This window comes from Amorphotheca resinae (genome assembly GCF_003019875.1).
Source record: "Amorphotheca resinae ATCC 22711 unplaced genomic scaffold M430scaffold_11, whole genome shotgun sequence".
NCBI lineage: Eukaryota > Fungi > Ascomycota > Leotiomycetes > Helotiales > Amorphothecaceae > Amorphotheca > Amorphotheca resinae.
Genome location: NW_020194481.1, coordinates 1,111,702 through 1,128,671, shown reverse-complemented (window position 1 = coordinate 1,128,671; position 16,970 = coordinate 1,111,702).

Below are 16,970 nucleotides of genomic sequence, written 5' to 3'. Positions count from 1 at the left end.
TTCGATTCCTCTAGCTTAGAGAGTTAAAATAACCTAGTAACGTTAATAAAGCCACGACATAAGAGCGTTACCTTAAGAAGGGTTATACTTACAAAAATGTACTCTTTCTTTAGATTTTTGTAATAGACGTACTTTACTAACACGGCTACTACGCTATTAGGCCGTTACTCTTTACTAGAAAGGAATACTTATAGTCGTTATCCTTATACTTTAGTAGGGTACCTTATAGGTCTTACAAAGCTATTTGGTTTAAGTATTGCTTACAAGCTACTAAACGCTTTGTCGGCACTATGTTGTCGTTAATAGTTTAATAGAGGTACGTTAGAAGTTTGTTAAAAGAGTCGTAAAGGGGGGGGGGCGTAGTAGCGTTATATTCGTATAAGGTAAAAAAAAGAAAAGAAGGCAACAAACCGGTAAAAACGAGTCTTTATATACCCTTTAGTGCCGTAAGGGACAGACTAAGTAAAAGGAGATAAAGGAGGTGTTTTTCTATATTTACTTAAAAAATACGATTATAAGTAATACGGTTTGATCCTTATAGCTACCTACTATTAGTATACTATCGACCTTCTAACAAGGGGTAACAAAGGATTTCTAAAAGCGGTAAAAGGGTAAGGAATACTAGCGCGCTTAGGTAATACGGTTTACATTACGTATTAGGGGTCTTACGACTATCTAGCGACTTACTAGTACTTTACTATAATATGTCTTTACTAAAAGTAAATATAAGAGGCGTACTAGGTAGAGATCTAAAAGTATAATATATAACAGAAATCTTACGGTTTAGCTACGCGCCTCTACTACACTACAAAGTCGCTACTGTTCTCCTTTTCCTAACACTACTAGTTATATAGTTATATAGTTATATATTTACTTACTAATTTATTCTTGTACATTTATTCCTGTTTCTAGGGAGGTATTAGCCTGCCCTAGCCTCTCTACGATCTAACGGCTACCTGTAAGCTTCTAAGGACAGAAGCTAAAAAGAGGGGATACTATGTTAGGTACGCTAATACGTAAGACTATAATAGCTTAGAAATCAAGTATAGGGTAACTACGTACTACGACTAAGGTAATAGTAGGCATTAAGGAGCATAAGAATAGAGGGCAGGAAAGGGAAAGAAGGGGGGTTTAGAGATTAGTCTATAGTTAAAGTAGCGATATACCTTTAAATATACTACGACTGTCTATCGACTCTTGCCTCTTCTACTCTGTAGAAATACACCTGACAGTACTAGAGAGTATAGAGAAGGCGTATATAGTTTACTATATTAAAGGCGCCTTTAATATTAAGTTAGAGAAGGGTTACTATAGCCTTATAGCTCTATACTATATATATAGCGTTAACTACTATTTTAACTATAAGGTCTATTAAGCGTTAAGGCTGGTTCCTTATCTACATTTCTAAGAAGAGCCCTTACGACTTTATAACGTTAGTAAAACGCTAGCTAACTACTAACTTAATTACTTTACTTATTATATTTAAGAGTAATATTAGCCTATAGGCCTTAGCGGCTTATTACTACTTAAGGGTCTTTCTAGGCTTATATAGTACTACTACCTTTACTACTTTAAACTACGTAAAGAAGTACCTTAGCTAGAGGCTTACTATTACTATTACTATAAAGAGTTTAGCTAAGAGGCGCTTATATACCTTAAGAAAGCTAGTAAGTAGTAGGTTAGGTCTTAGTACATTTTAAGTACCTGTCTTTTAAAGAACGTTAGTAATATCTGCCTCTATTATAGTGTTGTTAATAGTAAACCGCTAGTACTACTTGTCTTAAAGGTCTAGAATAACGTTACTAAGATTAGCTATTAACTCTAGAAAGAACTATTAGCCTAACACTATTACTTTATTATAGTAGCCTATAGCTAGTACCTTCTTGTTAGTACCTTAAAGAGGTAAGAGTAAGGCTAGTTCTAAGGGTATATAGCTATAGAGCCTAGCCTACCTCTTAAGACTCTAGAGTTTTTATTAGTCTATTAAGGTAGTAATAAAGGCGCTATACTAGCTCTTAGTCTTTGTATTTTAGATTGTATAGAGTTAGTAAGTACTAGCCTACTAAAGGTCACGCTAGTAGAGCTTAGTTAGGGTAGTAGTATATTAATAGTATGTTACTTATACTTACTAAACGGCCTTAAAGACCTTACTATTCTACTAGGGCTTAGTATATCTCTAGCTAACCTTCTTTCTTAAGGTAGATATATCTATAATACATATAAGCTAAGAGGTAAGTAAGTTAACTACCTTATTAACCTTATAAGGTATATCTAGCGGCTCTAAAGAGAGGTAAAGCCTCCTAGCCTTAATCGTTACTAGTTCTTAGTCTATTAGGGTCTAGCTTTATTCTAGTACCTTTATAGCTCTCTCTTAGCGATCCCTTTAAGTTACTTAAGTAAAAACCTTAATTAGCTAGGCTTAGTAGCTAGATTCCTTATACTCTAGGTCTTCTTAATAAGTATACTAGAGCGTTACTAAGGCCTACATATAGTTAATTATTAAGTCTTATTTGTTATGTTACTACTAGGTTAGTTCTTCTTAAAGTATATATAGTAAGAGCTACTATCTATAGGCTAGATAGAGAAGGGTCTCTAATTTAGGGGTAGTCTTACTAGTTCTGTCTTAAAGCAGGTAATAAAGGTTTATATCGCTAGTAATAATCTATAGCCTCTTTAAGTCTTTTCTAGTAAGTCGCTAGAAAGGGCTAGTCTAGCCTAAGGAGTTAGGAATTAGCGAGTATATTAACTAGATAGTAATACCTTATAAGGTAACGTAGTACTAGTTAATACTTACTTTTACTACTTAAGTAAGAAGTAAGTACTACTTATAAACGTAGATAACTATATAGCCTTTACTCTTATAGACCTACTAGTACTTTGTCTATACTAGGTAGTAGACTGTCTTTATCTAAGTGTTATACTATAGCTCTTAAATTACTATAACGTTAGCTTTATAGTAATTATAAAGTACTATTAAGGTAAGGCCGTTTCTTCTTATAGTATTCTAGTATACTATTATTAATTTTATTACTATAAGCCTAAGATCTATAAGTCTTACGTTATAAAGGGGTCGCTAGACTCTTAGTTAGCTCCTTAGCTTAATATCTTTATAATATTATAACTCTAGACTATTACTATATCTAGTACCTTAATAAAGGGTCGCCCTCTCTTTACTAGAGCCTTTACTATAGGCTTCTTACTATTACTTGTTATAGTCTCTTAGTTACTATAATCTAGAAGCTATTGTTACTATCTTATAAGGACGCTAGTATAACGCTAGGTACTTAGCTAGTAAAGCTACTCTTAGATACCTTAAACTACCTAGGCCTTTGTTAGTATATAGTGTGTACTTACTCTTTTACCTTAAGGGCCTTAAGATACTAATAGTCTTATACTATATATACTATAGTCTACTACTAGTATAGTTAACGTATCTCTTCTTACTATTAAGTTAGAGGTAGTCCTCCTTACCTTAAAGGTATACTATACTTGTATAGTAGCTATACTAGGCCTAGTTCTTATAAAATCGCTTAATGTAACTAAACTAGTAGTACTAAAAGTATCTTTAGATTTATAGGTTAGCTAAATATAGCTTATAGTTAAAGATCTAGGCTTACTAGATTAATCCCTAGTTATATAAGCGCGTTACTACCTTAGCGCTCTAGAGGTATAGTACTACTATTATAAACTTTACTATAAAGGCCTTAATAGGCTTAACCTTAATCTTTATAACGTATAGCGCGTAGGCCTAAATCTCTACTAGTAATACTCTTACCTCTATCTATATAATCTAGTTAGCTAGGTAGTAAGCCTTTTACGATTACTATAAACTTACACTTATAGAGCTAGGCCGTAGGCCTAAACGCCCTTTATACCTAGCCTTAATCTTAGAGCGCGCTCTTTAGTATAGACTCTTTAAACGTAAGGATAGTGTTACTACTAAGTAGCTAGTAAGTCGCTACTACTTTAGCGCTTCTAATTACTATATTAGCCGCTATTACTATCTTTATAGCGCTATAACGTACTAGGTCCTTTATCTACTTGTCTACTCTAATCTGTAGCTCCTTAATCCGCCTCTCTAGTATAACCTACTATATACTCTTACTAGGCGTTAGCCTACTACTAACGCGTAGGTAGCCTAAGGGGCCGCTATCGCTACTAGCCTCTAGAAGGCCTCTTTTAGTATTGATCTTAACTGTCTAACTGTTACTAGGTCGTTATTAGAGAGGGTCTTAAGGGTATACAAGAGGGTTACTATATTCGCTACCTTTGTTTCTACTACTATTATTATTGTCGTAATAAGGTTGTATAAGAGGCACGACACTTCTTTCTCCTTACCTAGTATTATATAGGCCTTAATTCTTTATAGAATTGTCTTTATCTTATCGTTACTACTACTCTTACTACTTACCGGCTCTTTACTATAGTTTTTTACTAGGGAATAAGAGTACTAGCTCCTACTTATAAGCAGGTAGTACTAGCTCTGTTTAAGTCTAGTACACCTGCTATCCGTTACTATAGGCTCGCCTATAGTTTACTAGCGCTCTAAGGGGTATCTAAAGGCACTGATTTTAAATCTATCGTTTGTTTTCAAGTTTTTAGGGTAGTAGAGAGTGTATCTAACAAAAATCAGATATATACTTTTTAATAATAATAATAATAATAATAATAATAATAATAATTTGTTAAGTAAGTAGAACTATCTCTTTACTAACTATAGTATAAAATGTTAAGGTAGGCTACTACTACCTTAATTATTAGAGATTTAGTAATACAAGTAATACAGTAGAGAATTACAGTCGAGTAGCTAGTAAGCCGTCGTATATTTTAATTTAAACCTAAACTAATTCTTACCTTCTTTCCTTGCCCTAACTCCTTAGAATATATATGTACACTACCTAAGAACCCTAAGTAGCCCTAGCGTACTTATAGGTACGCGCAGGCCGCGTATCTCTAATACTAGCCCTTAAATCCTTAACATTACTTCTTCTTCTTACGGCTCTGTCCTAGAGTCACGTAAGACTATACTAGATATAGCGTCTACCTTATACTACGTAAGGGTCGCGCTAAGTATAGCTTATTCCTCTTTTATAGCGTGTACCTAAGCTATACAAGGGCTGTACTAGATACGCCTATACTTATATAGCTCTTACCTTATATATAGCCTATTCTTACCTAAACCTTAAAATAATATAAATATAAATATAAAGAAAGAAAGAAGATCTCCTTCTTTTGTCTATCTTTTATCTTTATCTGCCCTTATAGTAGCGTACCTGTCGCGCCGGATTTGCGCTAGCGCGTTCCTAGTAAGCTATATAACAAAGGCTCTAGCTACTTTATATCTATAGTAACCTGTCTACGTAAGAATTTGTTTAACGTAAAGAATTATTTATAAAGCCTTACTAAATGTTTACGTCGTATCGTTAGTAAGTGTTTTATAATATACTATTAAAGAAGAGTATATAAAGAGGCGATCCTTTTCCTTTCTTTCTTTCTTTTTTTCCTTTTTAATTAAGTAGCTGTATCTCTCTTACTACTATACCTCTTTTATACCTTACTAGTACCTCTTCTTAAAACCTAATTCCCTATACCTTACGCCTTTTCTCTTTTCTTCTTTCTAACTCTCTAACTTTATATAATACCTTTCTAGTGTCTACCTTACCTCTTTACCTACTCTATAAGTACGCTACTACGCCTAGCCCGCTCTTACTATATATAGTATACTAAGACGTAAGTAGCTAAGCTAGGACTTACTTACTCTACTTAAGAGAGACGTACTAAGTATAATTAGTATACCTCTAAGAGAAAGGCCTACTATAAGATACTATAAGAGTTTGTTGTACGCCTTAATAAGCTTCTCTACCTGTCTAATCTTACTAAAGCCGTAATTACGGCCGACCCGGTCTCTAGTCACGCTATAATCCTTAAGGTAAAGCTAGGGCCTTACTAGTACTCTTTTACTTACTATATTAAGAGCTACTTCTACTAGGCTCGGCTTTAAGGACAGCTGTAGCCCTTTTATACTACTACTAAGGCAGTACTAGTTACGGTTAACGTACTATAAGGTCTGTACTAGTTAATTAATGTTATTATAGATACTTACTAGTATAACGTAAGTATGTTCCTTTTACCTTACTAATGTCTTACTAACCTTAGTTAGTCTAACCTTCTTCTTATTACTAAGACTAACCCTTATAATAGTAAGGACGATAATAACGATAATAATATAAAGGATAAGGATAAGGACAATAATACTTAGTTGCCTAGGTCTAGTTTCTTAGTAGTTTTAGGTTATATAGTTATAAGGCTTAGGTTACGCGTATATGTCGCTAGCGTATAGCTAGGGCTATTCTATTCTATTTTTTTTTTTCTTCTCTAAATTAATAAACTATTTCTAACCTTACTATTTACTATAACCTGTATACAGGCGCCTTATGGCCAAGCTCCTTGCGCTAATAGCGACTACAAGCCTCTAGCTAGGGCACTTCCCTACGTAGTTTAAAGTAGTAAAGGTAGTAGTACTACGTAAGCCTAGAAAGACCCTTAAATAGTAACAAACTGTAAAGGCCTATAGGCCGATATTACTCTTAAATGTAATAGGTAAAGTAATTAAGTTAGTAATTAGCCGGCGCTTTACTAACACTATAAAGTCGTAAGGGCTCTTCCTAGAGACATAGATAAGAAACCGGCCGTAATACTTAACAGACCTTATAGTCAAAATAGTAGTTAACACTACGTATATAGCGTAGAGCTATAAGGCTATAGCGTCCCTCCTCTAACTCGACATTAAAGGCGCCTTTAATATAGTAAACTATATACGCCTTCTCTATACTCTTTAGTACCTAAGGTTCCTTATGTAGGCTGTACAGTAGGTATATAGCTTCTTTACTAATTAGACGGCTAGTCTCTTCTTTAACAAGAAGGCGGCGCTACCTTAAGAGGTTACTATAAGGGTACTATAAGGCTTGCCCTTCTCTCTTATCCTCTTCTTCCTCTATACTACTAGCTTGTATACGCTACTATAAGGTTATATAGGCCTTATTATAGTAGGGTTTACTAACGACCTTAACCTCTTAGCTTTTAGTAGAGACACGATAAAGACGCGCTAGTACCTTAAAGAGGCGTAGTAGACATATAGCTAGTAGTCGTGTATAAGAAAGATAGAGTTTACTTTAGAAAAGAGTAAGCTCCTTTACCTTACTTACGCCTATACTATACTAACGACGCCTGTCTATCTTAACGGCTAGGTTATACCCTTAGTCTAAGAGGCGTGCTTTCTAAGAGTTTAGATAGACTAAAAGCTTAGATAAAAGGGCTACCTTAACACTATTAAACAAAAGTTCGCTACCTAGTAGTTCGCGCTTATAAGGCTTACTACGTCTACGTAAGGATATAGCCTACTACGCGTAAGGGAGATCTATATAAAGGTAATCTAGAGTACTATAGTATATAGTATAAGGGTCTAGTACTACCCTTCTAGGTAGTAAGCTAAGGAGATTATAAAAGACCTTACTATAAAGTAGTTATAGTACCTTTACGTTATTATAAGGGCGTACTAAGCGACAGCTGTCTAGTTCCTTAAGTCTAAAACAGTTACGCCCTTACTCGACCTCTACCTTAACAAGTAGGTAGTAGACTTTAAATAACGTCTTAAACGTACAGGTAAGGGTAAACTTATATAGTCTATCTATAATAAGGTAGCGACCTGTCTTTAATAACGCTAAAGACGCTACTATAGCACTACTATAGCGCTACCTTATACGTTACTTAAGTATAAGGCAGGCTAAGCTATATAGACAAAGGACTAGTATAAGGACTCCCTTTTAAAAGAGACCTTATAAGGGAACTAGAAGGTATAATAGTCTTAATATAATAGCTTGCCGGCATACTACTAGGGCGCCGCCCTAGCTACGCTACCTGCCCCTTTAGTAGATGCCTTTAAGAAGTACTTACTCTTCTATAAGTATAAGAGCTCTCTTTTAATATAGATCTGTACTAGTAAAGTTCGCGTAACAAGTGAGTGTAACACGTAACAAGTGAAAAGAGGCGCGCAAGAGGTGTAGTATAGCTGTTAGGCTAACGAGTACTAAATCGAATTAAATTCTAACGACAAACTTAACGACTTAGAGTGTTTTCTAGAGTCCTTATATACATGATTTAAGTTTTCTAGAATACTCTATACTACCTATTCTATAAGCCTTATAGTCGTAATAGGCTACTAGACTTAATTAGGCATAGTATAGAATATTCTAGTACATGAATTTGTAAGTAAAGACACTAAAATCACTTAATACTTGACTAGAATCACATAATATACATAATACTCTTAACTAAATATCTTTAAGTTACTAGGCCTAACAAGAAGCTGTTAGGTTACTACCTTAGCCCTTTTAAAGTTACTTATATTACGTTAAACAGGTTAGTATATAAGCTAAAGTTACTCTTAGTATTTAAAATCTACCTTATATTCTATGTGTCCTTACTAGAGCTATACTACTATAGAGCTAGTATAACGCTAGAGCTACCTACTTAGCCTAGACGTTATAAAAGAGTAGAAAGAGTTTAAGGTAGAATCGATTCTAGTATATAAAGAACAGGCTATAAGAAGGTAGTACTTAGTAAGGTAAAAGAAGTACACCTTTATAGACGACACGTAAGAACTAGTAAGAAACCTTAGAAACACTACTAATATAGTCTAAGAGTATAAGAAGATAGTACTAAGTAAGGACTAAGGTACTAGTACTATAAGAAAGAGACACTAGAGAAAACACAGGTTATAGTAAATATTATTATTGTTCTTACTACCTATGCCTACTACATGTAGAACCTCTATACTACATAAATCACGTAGTAAAACCGTACTAAAGCCGGGTAAAAACCTACGTACTACTACTTGTGTTTACACTATTACGGCGCCGCTAGAGCGCTAGGTCTTTATCGCTACCTTACTAGAACTTAACCTTCTAGCCTAGTAATACTAAACATACTAATAAGACGCTAGTAAGGCGCTAGTAAGGCGCTAGCTACTAGCTAGGGCTACTCCCTCTCTTATAACTCCTTTACTAGGTAGCGCTCGGCTAGACAGAACTATAAGAATCGGCTAGTAGATAGTAGCTAACAGATTAGTACTTAAGTACTCTTGCCTTTCTTTGTTACTATTATAAAGTTATAGAACGTCTATAACGCTCTTAGGTAGAGCGCTTACTATAAGGCCTACTACTATTAATCTAGCTACTAGTAGTCAAGGACTAGGTAAGCTACTGTCTCTAGGGCCTTACTATAAAGGTACTAAGGGGTCGCTACCTCTAGTACTCTACACTTAAAAAGGAAAGCCTAAAGTCTTCGATCCGGCAATACGGCGTTCTATTATAACCTTGTAATCCAACAGGTTATAAGCCCGGGGCTCTTGTAGTATTTAGGTACTCGAATCCTTTTAAACTTCACTTATTTTACGTGAATTACGTGCCCTTTACGTGTTTAGTAACCCCCCCCCTTTACGCTAGCAGTAACTTAAGCCTAAGGCCTGCGTCCCTAAGACTAAACTTAAGTAAGGGAATAAGCTTAAGTCCCTAGAGGCTATAACTAAACGTGTACGTTACTTATAGCGAGTGTTATAGCCATTTTCTTATACTAAGGTGCCTATACGTATTAGACAGCGTAATTCTAACAGGATTACGTCAGGCTAATATATAAGTGGCTGCTTAATACTAAACTAGCTTGATATTATATTTAACACTGTTAGTATATTACAGGTATATAATACGAACATCTTTAGAGAGAGTATACTTGTATATATTAGCATTGTTAATATAAGGAAAGCTTACTTAGTAGTTGTTACAATTATATAGCGGGGTAGCGACAGACTGTCTATTTCGTTATATAGTTGTAATTAGCGAAAACGTAAGCAAGACAGTACTAAGACTGTTAGAAAAGTCCTTAAATAAGGCACACTGTTATTAGGGGGTCAAATAAGACGTAATATACGTCGTTATATTTGTACTACGCTAAAAACTAATAAACACACGGGTTATTCGTTAAGGATACAGTACCTTATTTTAACAAAAATAGTTAAAGTTACCTTAACTTTAATTGTTAAATAAGAGTTATCTTAACCATTAAAACCTAATTTTGAGTCACCTTAACTCGAAAACTAGTGAAATTAAGAGTTACCTAACTCTAAATTCACTTTATTCAAAATAGTGTCCTTAACTCTAAGATAGTGAATTAAGAGTTACCTAAACTATTTCGACTATTATACCCGTTTCTTAAGTGTTTATTAGTTAATATGGCTTCTTCTATCTCCTTTAAAGGGGATAAGCTAATTAGCCGTTCTAATTACGTAGAATAGTTAACTAATGCCACTTTGTTCTTTAAAATTAATGGCTTTATGCCTTATATCGACGGTATAGAAACAAGCCCTAATAAAAGCTTGTATTTTAAGGCTAATAATAAAGCCTATAGTCCGGAATTAGCCGTTAAGTATTACGAAAAATTAAGTAAATACAAAAGGAACAACAAAAGGGCATTAAGGGCTATTAAGTCTATTATCTCGATTAAAAACACTAAGCGCTTTAAAGACAAAACAAGCGCTAAGGACTTATTTAAATTAATTAAGTCTACTTTTAGTAAATCAAGCCTTGAATTAATAGGCCGATACTTAGATCGTATTTTAGAAGCTAATTACAACTCGTTTAGTTCTATAGACGAATACACAAGTCAAATTTAATCCTTGTCTATATATTTAAAGGAACTTAACTATAAGTTGCCTAAACCTTTTTTAGCGTAGTTACTCTTTAAGGGGCTACCTTCTTCTTTTAATAGCTTTATCTCTCGAAAATACGAGGAATTAGCCAAGGATATTAAGAATATTAATATTTCGAAATTAATATCTGACTTAATATCTAAAGAAGCTAGAATAAAGTCTAATATAGACTTAGAGGCTAATAAAGCTATTAAAATAAATAAGACCCCTATTTGTAAACATTGTAAAAAGAAGGGACATTTAGAGAGTAAATACTTTATTAAATACCCTAAATTACGTCCTAATAACAACAATAAAGGGACGAATTTAAAGAAGTCTAAACAAAAGGACTCTAACAAAAGGGGTAACAGTAGTACAAACAACAAAGCAGAGGCTACTAAAGCAATTATAAGTGCTTTTATTATTATTGTTCTTACTACCTATGCCTACTATATACAGAACCTCTATACTATATAAATTACGTAGTAAAACCGTACTAAAGCCGGGTAAAAACCTACGTGCTACTACTTGTGTTTACACTATTATAGCGCCGCTAGGGCGCTAGGTCTTTATTACTACCTTACTAGAACTTAACCTTCTAGCCTAGTAATACTAAACATGTTAGTAAGACGCTAGTAAGGCGCTAGTAAGGCGCCGGCTACTAGCTAAGGCTACTCCTCTTCTTATAACTCCTCTACTAGGTAGCGCTCGGCTAGACAGAACTATAAGAATTAGCTAGTAGATAGTAGCTAACAGATTAGTATACGCGCGCTCTTACCTTTCTTTATTACTACTATAAAGTCACGGAACGTCTATAGTACTCTTAGGTAAAGTACTTACTATAAGGCCTACTATTATTAATCTAGCTACTAGTAGTTAAGGACTAGGTAAGCTACTGTCTTTAGGGCCTTACTATAAGGACACTAAGGGGTCGCTACCTCTAGTACTCTACGCTTAAAAAGGAAAGCCTAGAGTCTAACTTTACTAGTATAGATCTATATTAAAAGAGAGCTCTTGTACTTATAAAAGAGTAGGTACTTCTTAAGGGTATCTACTAAGAGGGCAAATAGCGTAGCTAGGGCAGTGCCCTAGTAGTATGCCGGCAAGCTATTATATTAAGACTACTATACCTTTTAGTTCTCTTATAAGGTCTCTTCTAGAAGGGAGTTCTTATACTAGTCCTTTACTTATATAGCTCGGCCTACTTTATATTTAAGTAACGTATAAGGTAGCGCTATAGTAGCGCTATAGTAGTGTCTCTAGCGTTATTAAAGATAGTTCGCTACCTTATTATAGATAGACTATATAAGTTTGCCCTTACTTATATATTTAAGATGTTGTTTAAAGTCTACTACTTGTTTATTAAGGTAAAGGTTAAGTAAAGGTATAGCTATTTTAGTCTTAAGGAACTAGACAAGAGTCGCCTAGTACGCCCTTATAATAACATAGAAGTACTATAACTACTTTATAGTAAGGTCTTTTACGATCCTTTTAGCTCGCTACCTAAAGAGGTAGTACTAGACCCTTATACTATATACTATAGTACTCTAGATTACCTTTATATAGATCTCCCTTACGCGTAGCAGGCTATATCCTTACGCGGACGCGGTAAGCCTTATAAGTATAAACTACTAGGTAGTAAACTTTTGTTTAATAGCGTTAAGGTAGCCCTTTTATCTAAGCTTCTAATCTATCTAAACTCTTAGAAAGCGCGCCTCTTAGACTAAGGGTATAACCCGGCTATTAAGGTAGACAAGCGTTGTTTATATAACGTAAGCGTAGGTAAGGTAAAAGAGCTTACTTTTCTTAAAGGCAAACTCTATCTCTCTTGTACGCGACTATTAACTATATACTTACTACGCCTCTTTAAGGTACTAGCGTGTCTTTATTATGTCTCTACTAAAAGCTAAGAGGTTAAGGTCGTTAGTAAACCTTACTATAATAAGGCTTATATAACCTTATAGTAGTATATACAAGCTAGTAATATAGAGGAGAAAGAGAATAAAGAAGAAGAGTAAGCCTTATAGTACCCTTATAGTAACTTCTTAGGGCGGTACTACCTCTTTATTAAAGAAGAGACTAGCCGTCTAGTTAGTAAGAAAGCTATATACCTACTATACAGCCTATATAAGGAACCCTAAGTACTAGAGGGTATAGAGAAGGCGTATATAGTTTACTATATTAAAGGCGCCTTTAATGTTAAGTTAGAGAAAGGACGCTACGGCCTTATAGCTCTACGTTATATACGTAGTATTAACTACTATTTTGACTATAAGGTCTATTAAACGCTATAGCCGGTTCCTTATCTACGTTTCTAAGAGGAGCCTTTACGACTTTATAGCGTTAGTAAAGTACTAGCTAATTACTAACTTAATTACTTTACCTATTATATTTAAGAGTAATATCGGCCTATAGGCCTTAGCGGTTTGTTACTACTTAAGGGTCTTTCTAGGCTTACGTAGTACTACTACCTTCGCTACTTTAAATTACGTAAAGAAGTGCCTTAGCTAGAGGCTTGTAGTCGCTATTACTATAAGGAGCTTAGCTAAGAGGCGCTTATATACCTTAAGAAAGCCGGTAAGTAGTAGGTTAAGACCTAGCGCTTTCTAGGTACCTGTCTTTTAAAGAACGTTAGTAATATCTACCTCTATTATAGTGTTGTTAATAGTAAACTATTAGTACTACTTGTCCTAAAGGTCTAGAACGACGTTACTAAGATTAGCTATTAATTCTAAAAAGAACTGTCGGCCTAACACTATTACTTTATTATAGTAGCTTATAGCTAGTACCTTCTTGTTAGTGCCTTAAAGAGGCGAGAGTAAGGCCGGTTCTAAGAGTATATAACTATAGAGCCTAGCCTACCTCTTAAGACTCTAGAGTTTCTATTAGTCCTTTAAGGTAGTAGTAAGGGCGTTGTACTAGCTCTTAGTCTTTACGTCTTAGATTATGTAGAGTTAGTAAGTACTAGCCTACTAAAGGTCACGCTAGTAGAGCTTAGTTAAGGTAGTAGTGTACTAATAGCGCGCTACCTGTACTTACTAGATAGCCTTAAAGACCTTACTATTCTACTAAGGCTTAGTACGCCCTTAGTTAACCTTCTTTCTTAGGGTAGATATGTTTATAATACGTATAAGCTAAGAGGTAAGCAAGTTAACTACCTTGTCGACCTTATAAGGTATGTCTAGTAGCTTTAAGGAGAGGTATAGCCTCCTAGCCTTAATCGTTACTAGTTCTTAGTCTATTAGGGTCTAGCTCTATCCTAGTGCCTTTACGGCTCTCTCTTAGCGATCCCTTACTTAAGTAATAACCTTAATTAGCTAAGTATAGTAGTTAGATCCCTTATACCCTAGGTCGCCTTAATAAGTATACTAGAGCGTTACTATAGTCTACGTATAGTTAATCATTAAGTCCTGTTCGTTATATTACTACTATATTAGCTCTCTCTAAGGTGTACGTAGTAAGAGCTACTACTTATAGGCTAGACAGAAGAGGGTCTCTAATTTAGAGGTAGTCTTACTAGCTCTGTCCTAGAGTAAGTAATAAAGGTTTATGTTACTTATAACGATCTATAGCCCCTTTAGGTCCTTTCTAGTAAGCCGCTAGAGAAGGCTAGCCTAGCTAAAGGAGTTAGGAATTAGCGAGTATATTAACTAGATAGTAACACCTTATAGAGTAACGTAACACTAGTCGACGCCTGTCTCTACTACTTAAGTAAGAAGTAGGTACTACTTGTAAACGTAGATAACTACTCTACCTTTGCCTTTATAGACCTACTAGTACTTTGCCTATACTAGGTAGTAGACTGTCCTTGTCTAAGTGTTATACTATAGCTCTTAAATTACTATAACGTCGACTTCGCGGCTATTATAAAGCGCTATTAAGGTAAGGCCGTTCCTTCTTATAGTATTCTAGTATACTATTATTAATTTTATTACTAAGAGTCTAGGATCTACAAGTCTTACGTTATAAAGGGGTCGCTAGACCCCTAGTTAGCTCCTTAGCTTAACATCTCTATAATGTCGTAGCTCTAGACTATTACTATGTCTAGTACCCTAATAAAGAGGCGCCCTTACCTTACTAGAGTCTTTACTATAGGCTTCTTACTATTACTTATCTATAGTCTCTTAAGTACTATAATCTAGTAGCTATCGTCGCTATCTTATAAGGACACTAGTGTAACGCTAGGTACCTAGCTAGTAAAGCTACTCTTAGATACCTTAAACTATCTAAGCCTCTATTAATATATAGTATATACCTACTCCTTTACCTTAAGGGCCTTAAGACACTAATAGTCTTATACCGCGTGTAGTCTACTATAGTTAACGCATCTCTTTCTACTATTAAGTTAGGGGTACTCCTCTTTACTCTAAGGGTACGCCGCTCTTATATAGTAGCTGTACTAGGCCTGGTTCTTATAGAACCGCCTAATGTAGCTAAACTAGTAGTACTAGAAGTATCTTTAGATTTATAGGTTAGCTAAATACAGCTTATAGTTAAAGATCTAGGCTTACTAAATTAACCCTTGTTTATATAGGCGCGTCGCCGTATTAGCGCTCTAGAGGTATAGTACTACTATTATAAACTTTACTATAAGGGCCTTAATAGGCTTAACTTTAACCTTTATAATATATAGCGCGTAGGCTTAGATCTCTACTAGTAACGCTCTTAACTCTACTTATATAATCCGGTCTACTAGTAGGCCCTTTACGATTACTATAAACTCGCTCTTATAGAGCTAGGCTATAGGCCTAAACGCCCTTTATACCTAGCTCTAATCTTAGATCGCGTTCTTTAGTATAGCCTCTTTAAACGTAAAGATAGTGTCGCTACTAAGTAGCCGGCAGGTCGCTACTATCTTAGCGCCTCTAATTACTATATTAGCTACTATTACTACTTTAATAGCGCTATAACGTGTTAGGTCCTTTATCTGTCTGTCTACCCTAATCCTTAGCTCCTTAATCTACCTCTCTAGTATAACCTATACTCTTATTAGGCGCTAGCTTACTACTAACGCGTAGGTAGCCTAAGGGGCTACTGTTACTACTAGCCTCTAAAAGGCCTCTTCTAACATTGTTCTTAATTACCTAATCGTTACTAGGTTATTATTAGAAGGGGACTTAAGGGTACGCGAGAGAGTCGTCGTGTTTATAGCTCTTATCTCTACTACTATCGTTGTTATAGCGATAAGGTCGCGTAAGAGACGCGACGCCTCCTCCTTCTTGCCTAGTATTACGTAGGCCTTAATCCTTTATATAATTTTCTCTGTCTTATCGTCGCCGTTACCTCTACTACTCTCTAGCTCCTCGCTACAGCTCTTAGTTAGGGTATAAGAGTACTAGCTCCTACCTGCGAGTAGGTAGTGTTAGCTCTGTTCGAGTCTAGTACACCTACTATCCGTTACTATAGGCTCGCCTATAGTCTACTAGCACTCTAGGGGGTATCCGAAGGCGCTGATTTCGATTCTATCGTTTGTTTTCGAGTTTTTAGGGTAGTAAGAGGCGTGGACGACCAGAACTTTTTTTTTTCCCCTTTTTATAAGTGCTTTTAGTATTAATTAATGTAAAATAGACGTAGATACAGAAATTAATCTTAATACAGCTTATTTTACTTACTCTTACCGTAACAAGCTTGTATTAGACTCTAGTGCTACCGAGTATTATACTCCTAATAAAGACTGGCTTCTTGATTATAAGGACGTCTCTAATAAGTCTATTTTAATTACAAACAGTAACAAAGTATCTATTAAAGGAATAAGTAATATACCTGTCTTAATAGGTAACAAAGAGGTATTAATAACAAACGTTAGTTATATACCTTCTATTAAGACTACCCTTATTAGCCCGAAAGAATTAACTAAAAAGGGATAGTTAGTTCTTTTTAAAGACGACAAGGCGATTACGTCTAATAAAGCCTGTAACTTGCGTTTTAAGGCTAGTTAGATTTATAACGTATATTATATAAATAGCGTTCAAATCAACTACAACTTATTAGAACCTGTCGTCTATAAAGTAGATCCTATTATTAACGACAGTCATAATGTAATAGACTTATATCACAAAAGACTGTTATACATTAATAAGGACTACTTAATAAAAACAATTAATGTTACATCCGGGCTAAAAAGAGTCACTAGTTCTAAAGAACTTAGTAACTGTGATTCATGCTATTACGGCAAATTTAATAAAATAGTCAGTAGAAAGCCACTAGATAGCGGTTCTATTCTGACTAT